The sequence below is a fragment of the Homalodisca vitripennis genome, chromosome 3 (assembly GCF_021130785.1).
Source record: "Homalodisca vitripennis isolate AUS2020 chromosome 3, UT_GWSS_2.1, whole genome shotgun sequence".
In the NCBI taxonomy this organism is placed as follows: Eukaryota; Metazoa; Arthropoda; class Insecta; order Hemiptera; family Cicadellidae; genus Homalodisca; species Homalodisca vitripennis.
The window spans coordinates 194,077,848-194,094,830 of NC_060209.1; the positions used below are offsets into that span (position 1 = coordinate 194,077,848).

The window sequence follows — 16,983 nt, forward strand, 5'->3', positions numbered from 1 at the left end:
CCTGTGGAAAGAATGATTACGTACATTGTACGACCATGGATCCGGAACACAAGAACAACTCAAATCTCAACAAATTTTGAAAACACCATCGACGATATTTATTCAAACATTCATTATCATCAAACGATCCCGCTCGTTCTCTATTTAAGCAGTACTTCGTTGCGTTGTATAATTTATTTATTTTGATGATTTCGTCTCAATGTATTGCATTTACACATAGCGTTTACATTCGATGTTTATATGTCCTTAAGAAGTCCTATAACTGAAGACACATTCACTCTTATGAAACTAGAGGCAGGGCTGACTACCGAACTGTGAGTCACAAGACGGCAGCTCATAAGCGGTTGCCTTCACAGGCAGGAGTTCACAGTTCAATCTGTTCAACTCGTTAACAAATTGCAAAATCCAATTATAAGTGCTCCAACGCTGAAAGCTTTTAAAACTCGCCTGAAAAAAATGTTATCGCAGAAACATTGTGTAGCATTGACGAGTTTACAGCACACAACTGAGAGAATGCTTTACATACCGACTGACAATGAGGCTTAAGTGGAATTTATTCGAGTGTATGAGAACTGAGTGAATGGATAAACTGTAAGTGCGAAGGGGACTTCGATGTCAGAATGAATGAAAAGTTTTAGCTACAACAAATGTGACTATTTCCATAACATGTCAACCAGTTTTTTTTTTTTTTTTTTTTTTTTTTTTTTTTTTTTTTTTTTTTTTTTTTTTTTTTTTTTTGCAATACATAATTTATTATTATTAGAATGTTTTAGAGTGGGCAACATTGTCACATCAAGATAGTCTCCGCTAATCACACAAATGCTCTTGAGATCTCGTTTGAAACTCCATAAGATTAAATCACCTTCTCCATTTTTAGTAGCAAAGCCCCCAAATAAGATCTACATGTTGCGATTTTTTGTTGCACTTGTAGGATGAGATGATTTTGATTTATGAACTGAACTGTTCGCTTGCATGTCGTAAGGAACATCACCTGAAGCTTGTTTAAACGATTTAGTGGCCAATAAAGCAGGTGTGCTCGTCCTTTTATGCTATTACGGAAAACTTGCTGCAGTGGATAGTACAAGCCATTAATATGGCAAGAAACTTGAGTGTTTCAGGACAGCCTGCGATTAGAACTTATTGTTACGCAGTTAAAGGAGCTTGGCCGTGTTGGCTTCTCGGAAAAGATTTGCCCTTTCAATAGTCTAGACTCTAGACTGGACCTCAAAGACGATCGAGTTGTAGGTTTCAGGCTATATTGTATCTATCTCATCACAGAAGCAACATTTTATTTAAGGATTACGTCAACGTAGAAGAAACTCCTTTAAAGTATAAGCCACATCGCCATCGACCCAATGTCAGCGTTTCCTCAACACCGGCGTTACGCATGGTCTGACTAAACGACCAGTAATATTTTCAGTAGTCCTTTAGAACCTGAATGCCGATCACAAGAGCTTGCCGATGACCGGTCGTGGCTGGGTAGTTATCTCTGGAGCATTCCTGGGACAATTAACTGAGATGGTTGATCAGATTGGTCCATAACCGTTACTCAAGGATGAGAGAGAAAGGACGTGGCCGTCGTCTTCTTCTCAATCAAGGAACTGGTTGTTGGTAACACTCTGTAGACTTTGCTACATTGCGGCACGCGAATGTTCGATTCATCAGTAGAGTGACAGGATAGAACAATATCTCAAGCAAGAATTTCTAATTTTAAATCACAGTCAACAGGATAGACAAAGGTTTTTTTGGTAACTTGTACGAAGACGCAAAAGAAAATTACGTTTCTTCGTTTTCTTTTCTAGGGAATCGAGAAGGATTCTACAGTTTCGTATAATACCCCTCTGCCTTTATTTTTGAACGATATGCGTTGATTTTATTTGTTTAAGTGTACCTCACTTGAATCCTCAATCTGGAATAATAATTCACATCATTTAATCGCATATTTAACTCTTCCAACCGTACGTAATGGAAATAGAACGAATGTATCAGTCGAAGACGTATGGTAATGTGAACACTCGATAACGTGTACTAGTACTAAAAGTTGATGGGGTATAATTCACCCTCCTCCAATCCACCACTGTTCCCATTGGGATTTGGCATTCACGATGGCATATTCACAGTATCTTCAGGAAGGCATCACCTCTACGGCCAGGTTATCTGGTTGTAATTCTAATTGGTGGAGCGGAGAGAGGAGTGTCCGTGCTCCGAACATTAAGCAGGGTTACGTGGACGGACTAGACATAAGAATCTGACTTGGCAAGGAGACGGTGGGACTGCATGGAGGCGCCTTGCGTTTGTTTATCAAATAATCTGTAAAACTTCCTTTTAAATTTTCTCGATTGCAAGTTGTGATTCTTGCCTTAAATGCCCGTAGCCCGTCAAAGAAGAGATTCGTCGGTTGGGATCTTATAGCAATTTTGTTATGGATTGTTTGATTTCAGCACGTTTTAATCGAACTTCTTAATACATGGTTCGAAACCAGATCAAGTTGCTTCTGCAAATAAATAAGCCACATTTGCAAGACCCTAATCTTCAACTTCAAGTCAAACAGTGGTCATATCAAATCCTATAGTTTATTTTATGAAGGGATCTAATAGCAATTTTGTCATGGACCGTTTGATTTCAGCAGGATTTAATCGAACTTCGTAACACATGGCTCTAGACCAGATCAAGTTGCTTCTGCAAATAAATAAGCCACATTTGCAAGACCCTAATCTATAACTTCAAGTCAAACAGTGGTCATATCAAATCCTCTAGTTTATTTTATGAATGTGTTGATGATCCTTCGAATTCTTGACTGAATTGCTCCAGTCATGACATTTCAGAAGAAGGCTGCAAACAAGACTTTGAATTTTCTCTCAGAATGTGTTGTAGGATAAAGTCCTCAGGAATACCCCACATCCGTCACTGAGAGTGAGAGGTACGCCGGCGAGAGGAGGGTCGTGATCACGTGAGGGCGTAGAGAGAGCTTGCCTCACAGTCACGAGTCACCCACACTATCGACAGCTCGTGATACATATATATACCATTCCATCACTCATGGTCTGAGGTGAGGCCGAGATCACTGTCACTGTCACAGACATCAGCGACCCCCGGGATTGTCTGACGTTAATTATCTTTCTGGAAATTGTGGACACATCAGGCTCAACCGTTGTGACCTCACTGGTAACGCGGATGTAAGGCAAGTTCAACAGCTTTCAGCCTGCCATGAAACAGCTCTTAATGATATGCAGAACACCTCTGTGGCAGCTGTTTGTTTGATGCCGCCACCTCATCTGCGGCTCGAGAGGGAACACACTCGAGACTACGCTGGAGTTGTGCAACGTTGCCGGCTCAGTGCTGCAACAGATGAGTTCACGTTGATTGTCCGTCAAGGAGTAGTGAATATTGGCGCAGTGATGTTTCTTGTTCTCCAACACTTAAATGCCTTAACAGTATCAGTCGCCATAAACCATCTTCTTTTCGCTCTAGGAACTTGTAGTCTGGACCTGAACAAGAATAGGGAATTGGGAAGGACGGTACCCAACATTGGGTTTTATTTAAAGACATTTTTCATGAATTTTTATTCAAATTTATCATAATGCGTACAATTCAAACATTTCAATACAGTAGAAAAATACTGAATTATTGTTTAAAATGTAAAACCATTATTGAACTTTTAAAAAGAAATAATTTAAACAGCTCATTCACTACAGTTTCTTGAATTACATCTAAAGATATTCTAAATTGTGTTTTAAATGTGTGAACAATTAGGGAGAACTGTACTGATTGTCCAAAACAACATATAATTTTGGTTGTATCTGCTTACGGAGTATTTAAATTCTTGCATACATAACAAGTATTACTGCATAAATCTTGTGAATGTTGAGTTTTGCTCCAGTTCACCTTCATCTTACGTGCAGCATCTTCTACAAATAACGCAGCCAGGGTGGGAAGGGTTGACACCACCATGCCACCATTTCTTGGTTGTCGTTATTGGTGGAGATAATTCAACTACCGCAGAATAGCCAACACATTGTTTATACTTCATTGAGGGTGCGCAAAACTGGCTTCAACCGGGCGTGAAGTGACTTAGTCTCCGAGATTACTCGAGCATAATTAGCCAGATCGGCTTATGAAGCGGGAAAATTTTGGCCCGAAACGTATTCCACAATCTCAAAGACAAAAGGTGCAAAGTGGCGAATCTGGGCCGAAGGCTGAAGAAATGTGAACAAGGTGAACCGGGTGAGCCGACTAATCTGTTCTTACCTTGATTCTCCAGAGGCTTTCTCAAAAGGCACTTTAAGACCCTTATGAAAGAGAGTACCAAATCCGTACCACAAAATACAGGAAATAAAGTAAATCCTTTAAGGACTGATAACATTATATAGTGTACCGTATTTGACACTCCTTTGCAGTGTTCAACTTCTCCGAATGCATCTGCTTGTCTCATCATGGTAGCTAAACTAAACTGTAAAATGATACGCAGAAGAAAGTGCTAACGTTTATGTCTTTAAATATGAAATTAAATAATAACGACTGGTACTATCCAGCAGATGTAATTCATGTATAAATTCACTAATCTTTAAATAATAATAATGTACATTACGGAGATCTAATACGTGACAGCCACCCTCCATCAGTTCTTGTACCGAGCAGCACGTTGCCGGGAAGCTGCTGCCAGATACCCAGATGCCGGCTCGACCAGTAAGGCTCGTCTGCCCGGTTACGGTCTAATTCATGGAGAAGGTCAAGAAGTCTGCCGCTGCAGACCGTTAGACCTCCACTAATCCCTTTACCCACTTCGTTTGTTTCTAGCTTTTATCTGTTCTTGTGAGTTCTCATGGATCTGTTTTTGCATTCCGTTGTTATAATATAATATATGATGAACAATTAGCGTTAATTAGGATTGTTAAAACCCTAGTGTGAATAAATTAGAATTCTAGAGTTGGTTGACTGTATTATGTGCTAATCCGAAGATGTTAAAGTATCTAAGAATTTGCCATAAAATGTCAAAATCCTGGGAGCTTCCTTGCTCTAGAAGCCCGTTTAAAATGGACTCGCACATCAGAGAAATTTCTAAATATTTACGTTTGAATGAACATTTAAACTATCGACATAAAGCAGAATAATGAATTGCGTACCAGGCAGACGCGTCTTTAGGTGTCTACACGCCGCGGATTCGCTGACGATTGACATTGGGATTGCCCGGGTAGCGATGCGAACCAGAGAAAGCCTCCTGGTATGTGGATACCCAAGGTCACTCCAGGATCTGAAGTAATCCTTGCCGTGGCCGTGGTCTAGGCCGATCCGGTATGACGTCATCCTCACCTACTGCAATCCCGTGAGCCAATTCAAAATCTTCGTCCACAGGAACGTGAATCCCCTGACGATTGACATCGTCTTCCACCTCTTTGTCACTAATTTGCAAAGACAATGATACCAGCGTTTGATCGAAGAGAATTTCTCCTCCTTGTGTCTTCTTACCACAATTGTACGCCTCAGCTTCTGCCTCTCAAATAAGACATGTCAACACATGACGGATGGAGTGATGGCTGGAAGTATTGGGCCGCCATTTTGTTGACCTGTGTTGAACTCGCTGTCATCGACAGAATTATCGACTCCACCTTCAGGGTATTGTAGTCCTGGAATGAATAAACATTACAGGGTCTGACACGTACAAGAGTATCTTATCATGTCAGCGTGAAGCCAACGATGTGAAAGGGCAAAGAAAGAATACAAAATAACGATTTGGTTTCGAAATTGTTAGTGTATTTTACAATTTGAGGCTGTAACCTTAAAATATTTATTTTTCGTGGATTATTTTAAAGTTTAAAGTTTATTATTGACGGTAGAAACGAAATTTGCTTTTCCATCAATATGTTTAACAATTGATTATGTCTGAAGTTCCGAGAGCCCAACTCTGTCATCGACTATCCGATGGAAATTTAAATCTAGTTTGTGCTGTGTACTTTCATTATGTTTTGTTCCATGCTTAATCTTGGTTATTTTTAAGTGGCGAATTTGACACAATAATTATACGGCTTTGATTTTGATTGCGGTATGTTCAGCGCCTTTTTTGGATTTGTTGAGAATTCTGTTTCGCTTGTTTAACTATGTTTTAGTCGCTATCTGATGAAAACGGTAGTTTTAACTGCATGCAATTCCAAATCTTCAAATTAAATTTAGCAATACCGCTATCTTTCAGAGGTTACGTTGTTCCAGACGTGATACAGTCCACATCCTCAGTGGGTGGTGGCCTTTCGATAAGGAATGAAAAAGTGTAATGATTGTGGTTTATGCATTGCAATGGCATAATATCAATTCCTTATTCCACCCACTACGTGTGGTTGAATTATAACTTGCCTTTTAAAACTATAAAGTAATGTTTACATTTAGTTGTTTTCATTCAAGCACAAATTCACTCAGAGACAAATTTCTGATCTGTAACAAGTGATCTCTTCCATCATTAATTTGTTCTTCTTAATTAAATGAAGTCGATATACTGGTTTATCTACATTTTTCATGTTTCCAAAATAACGAAACATTTTTTATTAAATTGTCACGGTATTTTGATTTGTTTTTTATGTAGCTGAGGTAATTATTGCATTATGAACTCCCCTCCCCCCATTTTAACCTAACATTTCTATATCATACAAGATAAACCTTTTTGTATTCAGAGTTAACGTTTAAGAGACAAATTGTTTGATTGGCAGTTTTTGTAAATTAATATAAATGTCTGAAAGTGAATACAAATGTTTCTGCTTTAAAAAGAGACAATTTATTCCTCTGGAGCTTGAAATTATAATGGCTAATATCATAAAAAGGTATACGTGTAAAGAGAACAGAACGAAGTTAATTACATCAAACAAATAAGAACAATGTATGTTCCTTGGAGATAAGTTATGGAATGGTAAATGATCGGTAGATTATAAAATATTACTTTTCTTTACCAGAAATTTCACTCTAGTCAGGTTTTTTTTAGAATATATTAGTATAATACTACTTTGGAAGCGTGACAAAACATCATGTATTGGAAACTTCTTGTTTGACTTTAATAGTTTTAGTAATATAAGAGTTATGATTCGTTTTTTGTGTCGTAGTATTCATACTCTTGTGAAGCGATCTTGCATTGTATGTAGCCCACGCACTGTGTAACACACTACACTAAGTGTACTCCGCTGCGGTTTTGTGCCTTGTTCGTGCTATGTTCTGTTTTTCTATCCTTCTTATCAACAAAGAATTAATAAACATTTTGATTTTGTATCATCTCAAAAACCTTGATAGGCAGAATCACTAAAATACAATCCAAAACTGCGACTGCGCAGATCAGTAGATTAACTACGCATGCGCCGCGCCGTATCGTCCTCCACTGCGCAGATTTATATATTTACTACGCCTACACCGTATCGCCCTCCACTGCGCAGATCTGTAGATTTACTACGCCTACGCCGTACCGTCCTCCACTGCGCATATCTGTAGATGTACTACGCCTACGCCGTATCGTCCTCCACTGCGCAGATCTTTAGATTTACTACGCCTACGCCGTATCGTCCTCCACTGCGCAGATCTGTAGATGTACTACGCCTACGCCGTATCGTCCTCCACTGCGCAGATCTGTAGATGTACTACGCCTACGCCGTATCGTCCTCCACTGCGCAGATCTGTAGATGTACTACGCCTGTGCCGTATCGTCCTCCACTGCGCAGATCTGTAGATGTTACTACTACGCCTACGCTGCCGTATCGTCCTCCACTCCGCAGATCTGTAGATGTACTACGCCTACGCCGTATCGTCCTCCACTGCGCAGATCTGTAGATGTACTACGCCTACGCCGTATCGTCCTCCACTCACGTATCGTCCTCCACTCCGCAGATCTGTAGATGTACTACGCCTACGCCGTATCGTCCTCCACTGCGCAGATTTATATATTTACTATCCCTGTGCCGTATCGTCCTCCACTCCGCAGATCTGTAGATGTACTACGCCTACGCCGTATCGTCCTCCACTGCGCATATCTTTAGATTTACTACGCCTTCGCCGTATCGTCCTCCACTGCGCAGATTTATATATTTACTATCCCTGTGCCGTATCGTCCTCCACTGCGTAGATCTGTAGATGTACTACGCCTACGCCGTATCGTCCTCCACTGCGCAGATCTGTAGATGTACTACGCCTGCGCCTGCGCCTGCGCCGTGCCGCCCTCTACTGCGCAGAAAGGCCCAGGAAGGTCTGTATGTAGGTCAGCACTGGCGCGCCCGCAGTTACTCAAGGACACTTCGTTTATTGCGATCTCCCGATCATATCTAAAATTAAATTGTTCCCAACTTTCACTGGGCCGGACTTGTCTCCACGAAATGTTACTCGCTCACTGCAGACCTCTCCGGTCGCCTTTCACCTGGAGTGTGGTCCTTCGTCTCCTCTGATTGGATTTCTAACCTTATCATGCGGTCATCGAGGAGTAGTTCTGTGACTTTTCGGCTGTCAACTAATTTATAGCCGAGTTTAAAAGGGAAATGAGAAATTTAACTTTGGCACATCTTCAAGTAACGTCTCAAGAAACCCTTCGTATTAGTCGATAATCTTACTTGTAGATTAATGAAGGATAATTAACTAATTTTGTTACTACTCACAAATAATTTTTCTTAGATGTGGAGAAATATAAATAATATGTGTAAAATATCCAGTGTAGAATTCATGTACTGCTCTATCGGAAGAAGTTCTCCAGAGACCTTCTCAAAAGAAACTTTAAGATCTTTATGAGAGTTGAAAATCTGTGTACACAATACAGGGGAAATAAATAAACCCTGTAAGGATAGAATAAATATGAGAGTCTTCTGGTTTAGTAAAGATAACATTATATAACGCCCCTTTACTGTGTTCCACTTCTCCGAATGCGTCTGCTTATTTCTCCACGGCAGCTAAAGTTTATTGAAGTTGCATTATCCTTTCACTTACTCGAAGCCGTTGCGGGAACTGCTGTAAAATGATACTCAGAAGAAAGTGGCAACGTTTATGTCTTTAAGTGTGAAATTAAATAATAACGGCTTCTACTTTCTAGCAGAGGTAAGGATGTTAACAGTTCAAAATGCGTGAAGAAACAGTGACTCCGCTTCCAGCTCTAAAGGTTACAACCACCGCAGTCTCCGGGAGGCGCTTTAAAAATGTTTCGAGGAGAAAATATTGTCTGTGAGACGGGTTGAACTTTCCAACCGTAGAATTGATGAATTAGCGGTAAATAGCTTGGCGGTGGTGTTGAAGAGAAACCTCGTCTCAAATGCCAGGAAGTTCATCCCGTCACACTGGCCCTTACGTGCCCTTTCTGGTCCGAAAGTGCTGCTAGTTCTTTGGGTTCAACCCTTTAGGGTTTTCGTCATGTGATCATCAAACAGGAAGAAAATAAAGTGCACTCTTGAAAAATATGTGTAATAGTTATCACTTAGTTATCAGGATTTCGGACATTTGCCATCGTTATAGGTTACAAAAGGTATAACACCTTTATAATGATGGAAAATGTCTGAAATCCTGTTATCCTTTCAAACCTTCCATCGTCAATAACAAGATTTAAACAAAGCACTTAGATATCGTTTCCATGAAAGATAAAAGAATAATAATTGTCTGACGAAACAGAATTCACTTCTAAGCTAATTTGTATTTCTATTGATTTTAAAGTCGTGTGACATGTTTAATGATCAGGATGTTTTTAAAGTGTCAGTTCTGAAAACGTTTCTGCCAAAGAAAGCAAACGTGCAGTTTGCAGAACATTGTATTTTTACTTTACGCGCCGTATGAAAATAAAAACTTTGAACTGTATAAAAATTATTGAAACACATTAGCACACAAAGATATTTAAACGCGTGGAAGTCATATTATATAAAGCAAATAAACACAGACGATTGCCTCGTATAAAATTTTATATTACTTTCACGAAGATTCCAAATGCTTAAAAATTTACATTATTAGTTGTGATGTCTCAATATAAATATTCCAATAAGAAAACCAATCTGAAACGTAACATTTCTTTCAGATGAATACAATACTGCCGTCCGTACCTTTTGTGAGAATATTTCATTAGATTCCAGCAAGAACTTTGTCTCTAATCTGATTTTTCCCTTGGGATTCGTAGCGTATTAATTTCGTACTTTTGTAACAGATACTATAGTACTACACTATATAATACTATAGTAATATACTATTACTCTTTCCCTATCTACTACTTGTTACTATCCACCGCAGCGCAATATTTACGTGCTAAATAAAAAAATAAAAATAACAGAGATCAGGTAGGTACTGTTAAAGAAAGTCACACCAAACGCAAGTGATGAGTTGTAAACAGATAGAAGAGACAAATGAGATAAATTACGTATTACACTATTACAGGAGTTGTACAGTGTTGTAATCTGCATCACTCAGGGTTGCACAGTTGAGTTGCTTACAAGCGTGCACCGGCTAACTGTGACGGGGATGGCTTCCTCGCAGAAACCATACAAGATGACGCAAGTAGTTGGCCCAAGTGTTGCGCCCCTGGTGACCCAGTTTACAGCTGGGCTGTGTGCAACAGCTGATCACTCCGTCAATATTGATCACCTGTGAATTACGCGTTCCGTAACACTTGTTGCTCCGCCGCGCCGCGCCGCAGCTGCCCAAACATAACCTCACTTTTGCCTCTTCTACTGGCGTACTCTGTTTTCAATTACGTGCTTTAATTTTATTAATTCCCCATTGAATAAGTAAATTACCTATTGTGTTAACAAACAGTCGTGTGCACGTATTCTGATTATGTATACACTTTCACTAAAGATCTTTCACGAGCTATGGACTGATGAAAGTCTTAATATCTGTCGTGGTCGTCCATAGAGATCCAAGAAAATATTGAGTGTTGCGAAAGGAGAGTTGTCGAATTTGTGTAAATATCTTGCAGAAGAAGACGGAAACAATGGTTTCGATGGCTCTAGTGAAATTATAGTCATAAAAACATTTTAATATTTTGTAAAGATAAGTGGGCCTTAGAACTTTGAATCTATGTTTATAAAAAAAAACAGATACATAAATTAATTTAGAATAGTTGGATTTAAATGTGTGTTTTCTACATGTATGGTAATCTAAGCAAATTTTATTTGGGGAATGGAGTGTAATAAATGTACAGGACCAAAATTTCCAATCATATCGGATTGGATCCTGTAAATTTTACAGTAGTCTCGGAAATATTCACGGGGCATTCATAGTGAAGCGTCGAAATGCAAGGCAGTAAGCCGTGGCCGTGGCCGTGAAGAGGAACCTGTTAGAGAGGATTCCCACATATTTGGAGACGTAAGGTCCTGACCCGCAGGACAGGGGTCTGACCTCGGCAGAGAGTCAAGTGAATGACCCTCTACACCAGCAGGTTTTGGTACCTCAGAAGTTGGTCTCTGTGACCACGACTAGTATCTATCTACACCTCGCCCATCTAAGGAGGACGCTGACTTGATCTTCGTCTAGTTAGACTCTGCTGAATGTTATTTCATCCTTTATTTTAGTTAAGAACTGTAACCGGTGCGACGTAAAAAGACTCCAACAACTAATCATCGACTAATATTTACCGGTTTTCCTATCCTACAAGGAATCTGTTACGTAGGATACTCGTTTTTGTGGTGCAATTTTGTATCGATGTCGTAAATCTCTGATATTTAATTGACATTGCATTTGAAGCCTGGAACTTCCATTATAGTCTAGCAGTTTACGCATATCTTTTCGTTGAATTTGCACAAATACAGGTTTTAATTTGGTGTGATCACTTATTTGAAGAATCTGAAGCTGCGGAAATATCGATAGAGTCGTTTTTCCTTACGGATAACGTATAGAATCCGTTTTGTTTTCACCTTGAGTGGCTACGGTGCCATTTAGGCCAACCCGAATCAGTGGCATATTTAGAAAATTATTTCGAAGAAGGCTGACACTTTAATTATCTACTGGACTGACTTTCATTATTACACGTAACAAACTGTTGTACTGTTGCTTTGGCCGTCTTATGACGTTTCGCCTCCCATCTCCAATGGTTTTAACACCTCTAATAACATGAATTTAACTTTAATTAACGTTAGTAATTAATTTCGTCCATTTCAATGATTTATTCTATAGCAAGTAACATACTTTATTTTGTTTTTTTTATGATTTTATATCAAAATAATTAGACTATTCAGTGTTGAGCCATAATTTATGAAGTCTGTGGCCAACGAATTATAGCAATAGTAATTGTTTTAACAATATACAAAATTGTTAATTATTATTAATATGTAAACTATTATAATACCGCTGTGCACAGCAACAAGAAACAGACTCGTCACCACGCACAAGCCTCTGTGGCCCATGTGGGACTAATTTCGTCTATACCAAGTGCACTATGTTTGCTTGTAAATTCTGAAATAAAATTGATTTAATTTTATTTGATTTGACACACTAAGTCGTATAGGAAGAATAAAATACCTTCAAAAAATAGTGGCTCTAACAATTCCTCCCCAGGAAATTTCCTGTAAGACCTCGTAATTGTGTTTTTACCTTAAACAAACTACTAGATGCAAATACAATGTAATTTTTCCAAAAATTTTGAGGGGGTGACTTGAGCCCCCCAGGTCCCCCTTTGTATACTTCCATGGCCCGAATACTAGCACAACACCATCAACTGCGTAGGTTAGGTTAGTGACTCCGGCCACCTTGCAGTACTCGGGGGGCCGTGCGTTGAACTCATCGATCACATCGGCCTGCAAACCGTTATACTCTGTATATACCCCATCATCGACACGAGCAACCGTCCAGGGTCTTTACTTCCACAGCGAACTGGACTCCAGAGTCAATATGTTCCTCCGAGGTCGGCGCTTGAAAAGAGAACAAGTCGGGGGCAAGTGGTTGTTGACGAGGAACGGCCAGATAGTGCCGTGGCGCTTTGTTCGCTTTATCTAGTAGTTAGCGAGAAAGTTGAGCACATGTCGAAGTGAATAGCCAATTAGTTATCATTCTACTGCAGCGCGTTGCATGTGCAATTGCGGCTCAGTGCACTGCCTGGAACTGCTCGTGGTTTCTGCAGAACTGTTATGCACGCCGTGAGAAGCGTGGGAGTAACTCTCGTGTACGGAACGGTTCTTACCGCGAACGGTACATTTTAAAATTGGATCTTGTACTCTCTACGTCACACTAAGTGGCCAGCTGACCGCTTGTCATTATTACAATAGCCTGAGGTTGTATAAGTGCACAACTACATCTTTTATGTAACAACCAACAAGGCTTTCTTCCTTCAAGTTTTGTCTGCAACCCGCAACAAGTCGGAATGTGTTCTTTTCGTCGGTTATGTCGCTCACAAATGCTGCTTAAATTGGTACTGCGTTCAAAGATCATACATGAACAGTATTTATATATGTTTGGTCACTCACAATATCTCTTAGACGTTGTCAGTGTTTTAAGCGAATTCTTGAGAATTCAGTCACATCACTGAAGAATCTGCACGATCAATTCCAAATTCCCTATAACTTTTGTCGACTTTCGTTGATAATACTGGACACTCAGTGAAGTTAGAAATAGTGTGGATTTCAATTTATTAATTGTCGTCAGTATCAAATTCACGGACCAGGCTTTGATCAGAATCTAATCCTCTAATTTCTCTTCTTAAGGCAGAAACACCACGAAGCGTGAGATGTCCACACTTGTTCTGCTTGTTCCGTTAGTTTTATGGCTGAATATTAACTGACAAGGTGTGTTCCGTTCAGCTATTGATAAATTGCGGGAAGGAGGTGTCAGCCACCTGCAACTGGTATTGCAGCTGATAAATAGATATAACCCGAGAGAGATCTGCGTCATCATAGCGGAGCACTTGCTACACGACCCGCTCACTGCTTGACTGACGGGCGATGTCAAGGGTTCGCTTTCTCCCGCTTAATTGTGCTTTATACCGTGTGCTTTATACCGACACGTCAGTCACGAGCAGCTCATCAATGAGAGGCTTTCATACGTGTAAGACTCGGAGGCTGTGAAGTCCTGCCGGTGGATCTGAAGTAGGGTTCGCTCGGCGCTCAGCAGCAAGTGTGTTCCACAAATAGCTCAGGATGTCTCACTCGAAGCGCTTAATAGTAGTTTGTAGAGGCTCAGAATCTAAAATGAATGGCAAGCATGAGATCAAACAAACAGTCTAAATATCCTTTTTGGAACAAGGTTATCTTCTTATAAGCCTTCATCTGCTTCTCGTCCTTCGCCGGAGGACTCATAGGAAATGTCTGAGTGCAATACAAGGTGGATGGCTGCAGTGCTATTGTCATGCTTGAGAGAAAGATCTAACCCTTACAGATCCTTCATTCTAGCGCCAGTCCCATAGAACACCTCTGATCTACCAAACAAGAGATGTAGGATTGAATCTGCAAAGAATTGCAGAACTTAGACCATTCAAAGAGTTAAGGTTGTGATGATTTTATGATGAACAGAATCGAATTAACAGACTCAGTTCTAACAGAGAGGCTTAAAACTATCAGAAACACTGACAGACTTAGTATTTTTAGTTTTAAATAAATATCAAGGAACCCTTTGTGGAGATCTTAATTATTGTTTCTTAGATGTGCTTCGTCCAAATTGTAATGCATGTACACCATTCGTAGTTCCCAGCTATTGTTGCAGCTCAGCTTCCTCGTGACGTCACGTCGAGAAGATTCTGACGGACATTCCTAGTCAGATTAGAGTGTTACATTCACCCCGCTGAGTGAGCGCACAGATCTCCAGCCTAGACGCAGTTAGCGTGCAGCCCGCAAGTGGACTAACGAACTCACTAATTGTCATGGCGTGTTAGTTCCCGATCTCATCTCCATTATCTGTTACAGGTGGGTACAACGTGGTTTGCTTGGAGTCCAGACCGGCCGGTATTCCTCCAGTCCAGGTACGCTGCCTCTATCTTGACGTGCTAGGCACGGTTACGACGTATGTACAAGTCACTTCTCTGCTAAGTTAACCCCCACACTAAAAAATCGTAACGATGCATTAGTCTGTACCTCCGTAGTTCCGACCTTAGTTTGTACCGACCTTAGTTGACTGTAGTTCCGAACCTTTAGTCTGTAGTTCCGACCTTAATACATTCACCTAGCAATACTTACTATAAAACACATGAGTCAACAACGTCATATAGCAGAAACTGGAAGTTGTTTATCCTGCTTGTTTTATTGTTTTGCAATCTAGTGGAAAGAGGTGGGGAAATGAGTCGGTTTGTCGCTAGGAGTTTATATGTTGCATAAATAACGTCTTTTGTTGTCGCTGGATACGCTATTTTGAACGAAATATGCATTCTTTCAGTAATATATAAATATTAAATTTGTATATTACAAAAAAATTGTATTGAATACGTTTTAATATGACAATAAAGTTTGTATTAGAATACACAATTTAGGATTGATTCGTTAGCTGATAGCATTTTTATGGATTTATAGAAGATAAATAAAAAATAAATACATGAATATTCCACTTTCTTTGAAATAATAACATATTATTTGGTATACAAACTAAGTATTAATCGATTTAGGTAATTTAGTATTCAGGCCTCAACCAAAATACAGTAAAGGCACCAATTGTTTACTGTCAAACAATTTCGTCTTTATTAGGATCGTCAAAAAGGCATGCAGCTCGGCTTTTGTTTGCTTATACCAGTTTGTCTTTCAGCCAGTTGTATGAAGAATCTTCTTCGTGTACTTTTATTCCAAGAAACTATAACTATAAATAGATTCCAACAAGTAAATCTCTTCAGTGATGTAGTGTACTAACCACCACTGGTATACATTGATAAGTACGATTACTTCTACAAAGTTACCTATTTATTCAATATCAACTTTAGTATAAAATACGGCTTAACTTTGCGAAAATGCAAGTATTGCAAGTGTTGACTTTTAATCGCTAACAGCTTGTAAACACGTATAATTATTGTAGGGACAAATGTAAACAAGCGCGCTATCTCACCGAATGATTATCTTGTACATACCGCGTTTTCCATGAAAACAACGGCTGAATAGACAGATAACGAACTACAATCTGCTTGAGTTAGCTCTCTTCAGATCGAGGTCGGGCATCTTCAAAACAGGTCGATCTTTTCGAGCACTTTAATGAATTACGCATTTATGTCCCGGTCGCTACATTAAGGTAATAACGGTGCAGGTATAGTGTAATACTAATGAGCACAAGAACTAGTTCTGGAGCCGGAAGGACATCTCTGAATGCTTTTGATCCTTTGCTCTCGTCCTGCATTTGATGACAGCCTGATTGCAGGTGTATTCTGCTCATTATTTTTTAGTCGTAGTTTTTCTAACCTTGGTCTGGTTTATTAAGTATCCTATCATTTATTCCTAATACAATTCAATTTTTGTAGCACGAGTGCAAATTAGATACCGTCTTTGTTTGAAGTTTATTTTTAACGGTGGAAGGTTTGTGAAGGAAACAGGATTTTCCGGACATTTGCCATCGTTCAGTGAAACGAAAAATCACTAACACTACGTTCCGAGATCTGCAATGTGATCTCTTCTTCAGATAAATAACTAACCTAACACATAATTGCAAACTAGGTTAAAATAAACATGTCACAACGATATGATTTGTTTATTTTAACCTAGTTTGTAATTATGTTTTAGGTTAGTTATTTACCTGAAGAAGAAAGAGATCAAATTGCAGATCTTGAAACGTAGTGTTACTGTTTTTTTTGTTTCACTGAACGATGAAAAATGTCCAGAAAAATCCTGTTTCCTTCACAGATATCGTCTATCTTTCTTTATTTCGTTCGTCTCTCTTCCTTGTTTAAATTCTCCCCCCCCCCCGACCCACTCACCACTGTCACTCGTGTTCGACCCGGGCACTTAGTTTGGGCAACAATTATACCCCCTCGTTATTAAGCACATGCACGATCTGAACCCCGTGTATGTAGAAACTTCATAATGAATACTTTCCGACCCGGCGGTCTTCAATTTTGGATAATTTCCTTACCAAAGACCCAGCGTCAACGCAGACGGGTGCAGT

General features: G+C 39.6%; 1 protein-coding gene across 3 annotated transcripts in view; it reads left to right on the plus strand.

Annotated features, from left to right (window-relative positions):
* The window catches only part of LOC124357958 (cyclic AMP response element-binding protein A-like), a 191,802-nt gene that overhangs the window by 108,807 nt on the left and 66,012 nt on the right, over positions 1-16,983 (plus strand). Inside the window, exon 2 of one of the 3 annotated variants that reach the window (XM_046810127.1) lies at positions 14,814-14,869. The exons of the other annotated variants lie outside the window; for them this stretch is intronic. The gene's annotated coding sequence lies outside the window, so the exon portion shown is untranslated. The remainder of the gene's footprint in view (positions 1-14,813; positions 14,870-16,983) is intronic. 3 annotated transcript variants of the gene reach the window in all.